The sequence below is a fragment of the Erpetoichthys calabaricus genome, chromosome 5, assembly GCF_900747795.2.
Source record: "Erpetoichthys calabaricus chromosome 5, fErpCal1.3, whole genome shotgun sequence".
Lineage (NCBI taxonomy): Eukaryota > Metazoa > Chordata > Cladistia > Polypteriformes > Polypteridae > Erpetoichthys > Erpetoichthys calabaricus.
The window spans coordinates 175,163,509-175,174,003 of NC_041398.2; positions in this window are offsets into that span (position 1 = coordinate 175,163,509).

Sequence of the window (10,495 nt, forward strand, 5' to 3'; positions counted from 1 at the left end):
TTGATTTTTTCCAATTTCAAATAATATAAAACATCGGTTTCCCACTGACTTATCAGAGGACAGTTAGGATTCTTCCAATTTAACAGAATAAGTCTGCGTGCCAAAAGTGTAGTGAATGCAATCACCGTTTGCTTGTCCTTCTCCACTTCAAGTCCATCTGGAAGAACACCGAACACAGCTGTTAATGGGTTAGGAGGGATTGTGACCCCAAGGCTGTCTGAAAGGCACTTAAAAATTTTGGTCCAAAATGATGTTAGTTTGGTGCAGGCCCAAAACATGTGACCCAGTGAGGCAGGAGCTTGGTTGCAGCGTTCGCAGGTTGGATCTTGCCCTGGAAACATTTTGGACAGTTTTAAGCGAGACTGATGAGCTCGATATATAATTTTTAGTTGAATAATTCTATGCTTTGCGCATATGGAGCTCGAGTGAATTCTCTGCTTTGCTACCTTCCACTCCTTTTCTGATATATTGATTAAGAGATCTTCTTCCCAATGTCCTCTTGGGTCTTTGAAAGGTAGGGACTCTAATAATATTTTATATAATGTGGAAATGGTGTTTAATTCCTCGAAATTGAGCAGTATTTTTTCCAGCATGGTGGAGGGTACGAGGTGAGGAAAATCAGGCAGTATCTGTTTAACAAAATTTCTAATTTGAAGATAGTGAAAGAAATGTGTAGCTGGGAGGTTGAATTTGGAACGTAATTGTTCAAAAGATGCAAATATGTTGTCTATATAAAGCTCTCTGAGCATTTTAATCCCAAAACATTTCCAGGTATTAAAAACTGGATATGTTTGCGAGGGCTGAAAGAGGTGGTTCTCTTGCAGAGGTGCCACGGATAAAAGATTTTCCATCTTAAAATGCTTTCTAAGTTGGTTCCATATTCTGAGTGAGTAAAGCACAATTGAGTTATTAGTATATTTGCGATAACTTGCATTTATTGGAGCGCAGAGCAGGGAGTATAAAGAAGTACTACAGGATTTTACTTCCATTGTGGACCAAGCCTGTGTATGTTCATTTTTTTGTGTCCAAGTTTTTATGGCTTGTATGTTTGCTGCCCAGTAATAAAACTGAAAATTAGGTAAAGCCATGCCACCTTCTGCCTGAGGTCTTTGTAGGGTCGCTCTTCGGATACGTGGGTATTTTGAGTTCCAAATGAATGAGGTTATTGTTGAATCTAATTGTCTTAAAAAACTATTTATTTATATATATTGGAATGTTTTGAAATAAAAAAAGAAGTTTAGGAAGGATATTCATCTTAACAATGTTAATTCTTCCGGCTAGAGTGAGATGAAGGGTTGACCATCTATGCAAGTCTTGCTTAATTTTTTCCATACAGACGGCAAAATTTTGTTGATAAAGAGCTTTATGTTTACTTGTGATATTTACCCCTAGGTATTTAAACTGATCTGCTATTGTAAAAGGTAGGGTGTCCAATCTAATATTATATGCTTGTGAATTCACTGGAAAGAGTATCCTTTTATTCAGATTAATTCTAAGACCAGATATCTTTTGAAATTCTGTGAGTGCTGTTAAAACTGCAGGCATAGTGTTTTCTGGGTCTGATATATATAAAACCATATCATCTGCATATAGAGAAATTTTCTGTTCCAGTCCTTCTCTGATAATCCCCTTTATCTGATAAGAATCTCGACAGTGGTTCAATGGTGATTGCAAACAGCAGTGGTGACAAGGGACATCATTATCTGGTACCATGTTCTAGCTTAAAGTAGTCTGAACAAATGTTGTTAATACAAACTGAAGCTTCTGGATTGGTATACAGTAGTTTGATCCATGCACAAATATTCGGGCCAAACCCAAATTTCTCCAATGCAGTGAAAAGGTAGTTCCATTCAATCATATCAAATGCTTTTTCTGCGTCTAATGATAGTGATATCTCTGGGGTGTTTGATTTTGCTGGTGAATATATAACATTAAACAAGCGTCGGAGATTGGAAGATAGGTGTCGGCCTTTAATAAATCCAGTTTGATCCTGTGATATTACCGAGGGCAGCACTTTCTCCATCCTTCTAGCTAGAATTTTTGAGAGTATCTTAACATCATTATTCAAGAGTGAAATTGGTCTGTATGATGCACGTTGTAACAAGTCCTTATTTTGTTTAGGAAAGACGGTGATTAATGCTTGACAAAATGTTTGAGGTGTATTTGGTTGTCTCTAGCTTCTGTAAATGTTGCCAATAAGAGGGGAGCTAGCTGAGTGGAGAATTTCTTATAAAATTCTACGGGGCAACCATCAGGGCCTGCTGATTTCCCACTTTGAAGTGACTTTATAGCATCTAGTAATTCTGTTAGCGTCAGAGGTTTATCCAGTTCCTCAGCACTTAAAGTATCTATTTGTGGTGTCTGTAACGTATCCAGAAATGCATTAGATTGTGTGTTGTCTTCTTTGAACTCAGTAGAATATGAGGATTTATAATAATATCTAAATGCGTGCATTATATTTTTATGGTTAGTGATTTCTTCTCCATTCGTGTTGGTGATTACTGGTATTGCATTGCGAACTTCTTGTTTGTGAATTTGTTGAGCTAAAAGCTTATTAGCTTTTTCTCTGTGTTCATAGTAATGATGTCTTGACTTATAAAAAAGTTGTTCAGTTTCTTTAGTTGTTAAGCTGTTGAGTTCTTTATGGAGGGCCTGCCTTTTTCTGTGAAGAGCTTCACTTGGGCGCCTGGCTTGTTCTTCATCTATTCTAGTAATTTTGCTTCTTAGCTCTGACACTTTCTTGGTTTCTAATTTATTTCTGTGGGAAAGATATGAAATAATCTGTCCTCTTAAGAAGGCCTTTAGAGTTTCCCAGAGTGTTCCTGCAGAAACCTCTGTGGGCGTGTTTGTCTCTAGGAAGAAGCTGGTTTGTTTGGATATAAATTCTATGCAGTTCTCGTCTGCTAATAGAAGAGGGTTAAGACGCCATCTACGAGGTGAGTGTGAGGGGCTTAATGATTTTAGCTCCAAGACTAGAGGGGCATGGTCGGAGATAAAAATTGTGTCGTATTTGCACAATTTAATCGTAGGCAGGAAATTATTATCTATAAAAAAATAATCAATTCTTGAGTAGCTATGATGCACTGGTGAGTAGAACGAATATGATCTTGAGTTTGGGTTAAGAAACCTCCAGGGGTCTGATAAGTTGTGGTCAGTTAAAAACTGTGTAATTGTCTTTGCAGTGTTAGATGTCGTCACCCCGTCACAGGAGTCCTATCTAAGAGTGGATTTAAAACACAATTAAAGTGCCCTGCCATTATAATTTTATGAGTGTTCACATTGGGAATGGATGCAAATAGATTTTGCATGAATTCCTTATCATCAACATTGGGTGCATAAACATTTATCAAAATCATTTTACTGTTAAATAAGTTGCCCATGACCATCACATATCTCCCTTCAGGGTCCGATACTACATCTGATGCTACAAATGGAACTGCTCTGTGTATGAGAATTCCCACCCCTCTAGTTTTCCTTATAAAGCTAGAATGGAACATTTGGCCAGTCCAGTCTTTTTGTAGTCTGAACTGATCCTTGCTTAGTAAGTGGGTCTCCTGTAAAAATACTATTTTAGCGTTTAAGCCTGTTAGGTGAGAGCATACTTTCTTTCTCTTTAATTCGTGATTCAGGCATTTAACATTCCAGCTTACAAAGTTAACTGTCCCATCATGGAGACATTGATTCTGAGTTTTTAATGTCATTGTATAGTCTTAACTAGTAGTATGGCAGTTTTAATCTTAATTTCAAAATTCCCCAAGAGTTATTGCATTTTAGCCTATTGTTGCATTGATATTTATAGTTATAAGGATTAGAAGAATAGATTAGATATAGCCTGCTCTCCTTCTCTCCCCCCTTTATCCCCCACCCCCCCCATTTTGCCTCCCCACATGAGGCTTGATCCCACTTCGCGATGTCCCAGTCCTCTGACATACAAAGAGACAGAGCACGTCCAAAACAAAACAAACCCCGGCGTTTGAGAATTAAAACAAAGAGATATCTATTGCAGCTGAATTCTAAATACTATCTGCCGAAAATATAATCATTAACAGTCTTTAAGCCTAAAATAATCTTCAGCAATTTTAAGATATTAAGATAATAAAAGAATGAACCCTGGGAATGATTTTAAAAAGTAGTCTAGGATAAACATAGTAAATCCTAATGTAATAGTATAATGTAATAGTAATAGTAATGTAATAGTAGAAATAGCAATAAACCAAGAGTATGATATTAAACAGTCTACTTTAAGGTAGTAAAAAAAAAACAAAAAACAAAAAAAACCAAACCCTACTTTAATTACTTCCACACTTCCACACTCACATCTATAACTGTAATTAAGACATAAACATATAATGTCCAAGTAAAGAAAAGGATGTATAATTATAATACCAGTCTCTTTAAAAGTGGATCCGACAGCAGATGATAGGTCCTTCCCATGCTTTGACAGAATACGGCTCCTTATTAACTTTCAAAAGAGTGTCAGAAACAGCTTCTTTAGTTCCTTTTCAGCTTCCTCCTTGCTTGAAAATACATAATATTGGTCTTGAACTTCCACTTTCAGTTTGGCGGGATACAAGAGGCTGTATTTGATATCGGCTTTCTGTAGCAACTTTTTAATGTTAAAGTAGGCTGCGCGTTTTGCAGCTGTTAATGATGAGAAGTCGGGGAAAATACAAATAAGATTATTTTCAAATATAATCTCTTGCTTGTGTCTGAGAAGTACCAACACATGAAGCTTACATCGTAATCACAATAAAAGACCTAGGTGTAAAGGTGCTTGATCTGTATATGCAATAAGCTGCTGCTATCTCAATGTTGAGTTTAAAATCATCTCCAATTATTTTAGACAGTAATTCTACTGCAAATTTCACTGGGCTTGAGCTTTCTCGTTTCTCAGGTATACCCTCAATTCTTATATTATTTCTTCTGCACCCATCTTCCTGGGCCGCAAGTCTGTCTCCGAGTTTTTTGCATTCAGAATTCGCAGCTGTAGCTTTTTCATCGGCGTTAGATGCCAATTGTTCCGCTGTTTCAACTCGAGCCGTGAATGCCTGCTTAATGTCATCCAGCTGATCTGTAACGTCATTAATCTGGTCATCAAGTATTTTCAGTTTGGATCTATTTTCTTTCTTTTTGTGTTCCTCTAATTTCTCCAACATGCTTTTAAAGTTCACGTCAAAACGTTTAAATAGACGCGTTTTCCGGTCTTTGTTATCCTTCTTAAGCTCAATGTTAGACTTCTTAAGCTCATTCTTAAGCTCATTCTTGTTATCCTTCTTAAGCTCATTTATGGCCATAGCCATGGCAGTGGCCAGTATAGCGATCATCTCTTTCAGTTTGGACAGTTCGTTTCGGATTTCTTTAACTGGCTTAAAATTCTCAGAATGATGAAAATTTGGTCCTTCTCTTAAGAGTAGGATTAAAAGCAATTAATCAATGTTCCTGAATTTTCAAGCTACTCCTAACTTTGCTGGGATTTATAAGAGCTTTCCTAACCTGCTAGCAGCTGCTGAAAGATGGCTTTCAGGCAGAGATTGGCGCACACATACTGGGGAAAAGCTGAATGATTTGGAAATGCAAGGCAACAATCAAGTCAAGTCAAGTTGGGGAGCATGCACTGGTACAGTGTGTTGCCACACCCTCTACACAACAAAACAACTTGGGATCCCAGTTTGCAACCCCCCAGGCAGACACACGGTCCAATCCCACCCTCTAGAAATGACCCTCCATCTGCTGCAGCCAGGTGTTACGTGGGCGACACCTTGGTCTGGTCCAGCCACTTGGGTCACCAACAATGAGGATCTTACAAGCCGGATCTCCCTCTGGGAAACGCGCCACATGGCTGTAGTGTCGTAACTGACACTCCCTCACAATGCAGGTAATGTGCCTCATTCAGGACTCCATGAGCAACCGCTCATTCGACACAAAGTCAAACCAATGGTACCCAAGGATTTTCCGGAGAGACACAGTACCAAAGGAGTCCAGTCTTTGTTTCAGGTCACTGGAGAGCGTCCGTGTCTCGCAACCATATAGCAAGACAGGAAACACCAGGACTCTAAAGACTTGGACCTTTGTCCTTTTGCATAGATATCAGGAGCACCACACACCCCTTTCCAGCGACCTCATGACCCCCCATGCTCTCCCAGTCTGACTAGATAGAAAGAGTCACCAAAGACATGAATGTCACTACCCAGGTAAGTAAACCTCTCAACAAGATCAACACTCTCTCCACAAACAGACACACTGCTGAAGGCTGTGCCCAAGAGGTCATTAAAGGCCTGGATCTTGGTTTTTGTCCAGGACACTCGCAAGCCCAGACACTCAGACTCCCCGCTTAGTCTCTCAAGCGCCCCGATCAGCTCCTCCATTGACTCCGCGAAGATCACAGCATCGTCAGCAAAGTCAAGATCCGTGAACCTTTCTTCACCAACAGATGCCCCACAGCCGCTGGACCCCACGACCTTGCCCAACACCCAGGCCATACAAGCATTAAACAGAGCAGGAGCAAGAACACACCCCTGACGAACCCCAGAATCAACTGGGAAAGACGCAGAGGTCCTGCCTCCACTCTACGCACTCGCAGTACCAGTGTACAGGCCGGCCATAATATCTATCAACCTCGAGGGGATCCCGCAAATCCTCAGGATGTCCCACAGGGCAGCTCGATCAACTGAGTCGAACACTTTGCGAAAATCGACAAAGGCTGCAAAGAAACTGCCGATATTCGCGTTTGCGCTTCATGAGAACCCTCAGTGCCAGGATGCTTTCGATAGTAGACTTCTTAGGCGTAAAACCAGACTGTTCCGGTCACTAGTAGGTGAGCAAGTGATCACGGATCCTATTGAGGACGACCCTAGCAAGGACCTTACCTGGCACCAAGAGCAATGTTATCCCCCTGTAGTTGCTGCAATCCTGGCGATCACCCTTCCCTTTCCAGATAAGGATGACAAGTCCTGTTTTCCAGTCAGTTGGGATGATGCCAGTCTCCCAAATGGAAGCAAAGATTGCTTACAATGCCAGGAGGACAGCCTTACCATCAGCCTGGAGAAGTTCACCCTGGATACCACAGATCCCTGCAGCCTTTCCCCCCCCTAAGCTGGTTCACTACCTGTGCAATCTCAGTGAGATTGGGTGATTCACAGCTAATTGGAGGATCAGCCTCAAGAACCGTGGACCCAGAGATATCCAACGTCCTAGCCAGAGGATCAGCTTTGAACAACTGCTCAAAGTAGCCAGCCCAGCGGGTCACAACTGTAGTGTCATCCGTAAGGACCATTCCATCAGCTGTCCTGACTGCGACTCTCCGAGGAACAGATTCAGATGTGAGTAATGCTTCGAATCCTCTGTAAGCAGGACGTGGGTCGCTAGACCACAGATGGTGTGTCACTTGCTCACAGATTCCTCTAACAAACGCCTCTTTATCTGCCCTCAGAGCCCTCGCAGCTGTCCTTCTCAGTTCCCGGTACAGACCAGAGTTGAAATTGAGCGGTGCACTGCGACTACTCTCAATGATATCCAGGGTGCCCTGCAAGATGAAACACCTCCTTCTGGGAACACCAGTAACACCAACACAACCCTCAGCAACCTTCAGGGTCTTGTCACGGAAGGTCTCCCACATCACATTAGGATCGGCAGTCGTACCCAAATCTGCAAGTTCCTCACACAAACTGCATGCAAACTCATTAGAGCGCCACAGGGGACTGTACTTTCTCCGGTCCTGTTCAGCCTATATACATCGGACTTCCAATACAACTCGGAGTCCTGCCACGTGCAAAAGTTCGCTGATAACACTGCTATCGTGGGCTGCATCAGGAATGGGCAGGAGGAGGATTATAGGGACCTAATCAATGACTTTGTTAAATGGTGTGACTCAAACCACCTACACCTGAACACCAGCAAAACCAAAGAGCTGGTGGTGGATTTTAGGAGGCCCAGACCCCTCATAGACCCCGTGATCATCAGAGGTGACTGTGTGCAGATGGTGCAGACCTATAAATATCTGGGAGTGCAGCTGAATGATAAATTAGACTGGACTGCCAATACTGATGCGATGTGCAAGAAAGGACAGAGCCGGTTATACTACCTTAGGGCGGAGTGGTGGCTCTGAGGCTAGAGATCTGCACTGGCAATCGGAAGGTTGCCGGTTCGAATCCCGTCAATGCCAATAGGGACTTTGCTCTGTTGGGCCCTTAAGCAAGGCCCTTAACCTGCAATTGCTGAGCACTTTGAGTAGTGAGAAAAGCGCTATATAAATGCAAAAAATTATTATTATTATTAATTATTAAAAATTATTACCTTAGAAGGCTGGCGTCCTTCAACATCTGCAATAAGATGCTGCAACTGTTCTATCATACAGTTGTGGCGAGCGCCCTCTTCTACGCAGTGGTGTGCTGGGGAGGCAGCATTAAGAGGAAAGATGCCTCACGTCTGGACAAACTGGTGAGGAAGGCAAGCTCTATTGTTGGCATGGAGCTGGACAGTTTAACATCTGTGGCAGAGCGAAGGGCGCTCAGCAGGCTCCTATCAATTATGGAGAATCCACTGCATCCACTTAATAGTATCATCTCCAGACAGAAGAGCAGCTTCAGCGACAGACTGCTGTCACTGTCCTGCTCCACTGACAGATTGAGGAGATCGTTCCTCCCCCAAACTATGCGACTCTTTAATTCCATCCGGGGGGGGGGGGGTAAACGTTAACATTTAACATTATACATAGTTATTGTCTGTTTTTCACCTGCATTATTATCATTCTTTAATTTAATATTATTTATTGTATCAGTATGCTGCTGCTGAAGAATGTGAATTTCCCATTGGGATTAATAAAGTATCTATCTATCTATCTATCTACCTACCTATCTATCTATCTAGAAACAGCCTGTCTTGGAGTCTGGTAACCTACTGGATCTCAGCTGGATCCTAAGAGTACCAACAACAAGTCTGTGGTCAGAATTCACAAGAGTGAACAACAACAACAATGAACGTGTAAAAATATATTGATTTGACAGAGATAGAATAATATTTCTAACATTACGTGATATATCCATCTACATTGAGAAGCCATGTGCTGTCAGCGGAAAGTGTTGTTAACATTATGCTTTTTGACCACAGGAAAAAAGGCAGCTTTGCAAAAGCAATGATTTGGGTTTGTAAAAAACAAACATTTCTTGAATTTCACACCAAAGTTTGAATGCCCTTACAACGTGTGAAGCAATAAGCAGTGTCTCAAACTGCTGAATGTTAAACCAAAATGGGAGGCAGTCAATGGGCTTAATTAAAGGTAAAACGCTGGGTCAGGGGTTGACAAAGTGCACTAATGTCCTTTCTTCCTCTTCTGCAGAAGCCCAGAAGAAAAGACCAGCTAAAACCCAACCAGGTTTCATTTCCATCTCCTGACTGCGCCCTGATGCTGACCTCACTTCCACCGGTGCCCTTTTGGACCCTCATTTTCATTCCCACTGTCTGTAAAGCCAGCCACTTGCCTTCTCCAGTCAGTTCCATCCTTGACTCAGTCTTTTGAGAATACTCTATGGAGATATCACTTGATATTAACAACAATATACGAGGTGTAACCTCAAACCTTTTTCTTGTTTCCATGTTTTCTTTTACAGCAAAGGTAATGTTAAAGCAATCTGTATTCATGGAAACTGGCAGGCACGTAAAGTGCGGATGAGCATGCAAGTGATATCACAGTATCAATATATATAGGTGGTCATGGGTGAAAGCTGTATTGTAGTAGCCAGCATATTACTTTGAAGATAAGCAAAGCTGGACTAGAGATTGACACTGAAATGTCACACCAGTTCACCGAGTGCTGTACTCCAGGAACCCCTGGAACATTTGTGTTATATTTTACAAGCCTGGAAGGGTTCAAGAAGGCAGTCAGAAACTCCCTGGGCTCTGGAAAAATAGAACCCTGAAGAAGATAAGAGGGGATCATGGAGATAGGCACAGGAACAGTGCAAGACTGAAAGCAGCTTCTGTAATAATGCAAGAATGGCCGTGTCTATTTTCAGAATGTTATTTTACAAGCTGTGTTCCTGTATGCCAAAACAGCAGGACAGTGATTCTTCTGAAAATATGGCCGTGAATCATTCATTGTTAATTAAATGTGGGCTTAAGTCTCATTCAGTGTGTGTATCTAAGTCTTTCCATCTCAGTGTTTGTCACATTATTATTCATGATGTTCCAAAGTGGCAACAATTGTATGCAACGTAGCACAATACCCTATCATATTATTATTATTATTATTATTATCTTTGTGGTGAGTCTTTAGCGTTAGTATCAGAAAAGAATCAAATGTCATCATGAATGTTAATCGTGACATCCTTCATTGTCAGACATGGCCTCCTACTCTCTCACTGGGACTAGGACTACAATACTTTGTAAATGTTTCTTATTGTCCTACTCTGAAGTAGGACAAATTCTTATCTGAGTGTGACTTTTAGTGCATTTCTGAGAAGGGTTTCTGACATACGTGATAAATATGGGCCCAGGTCTT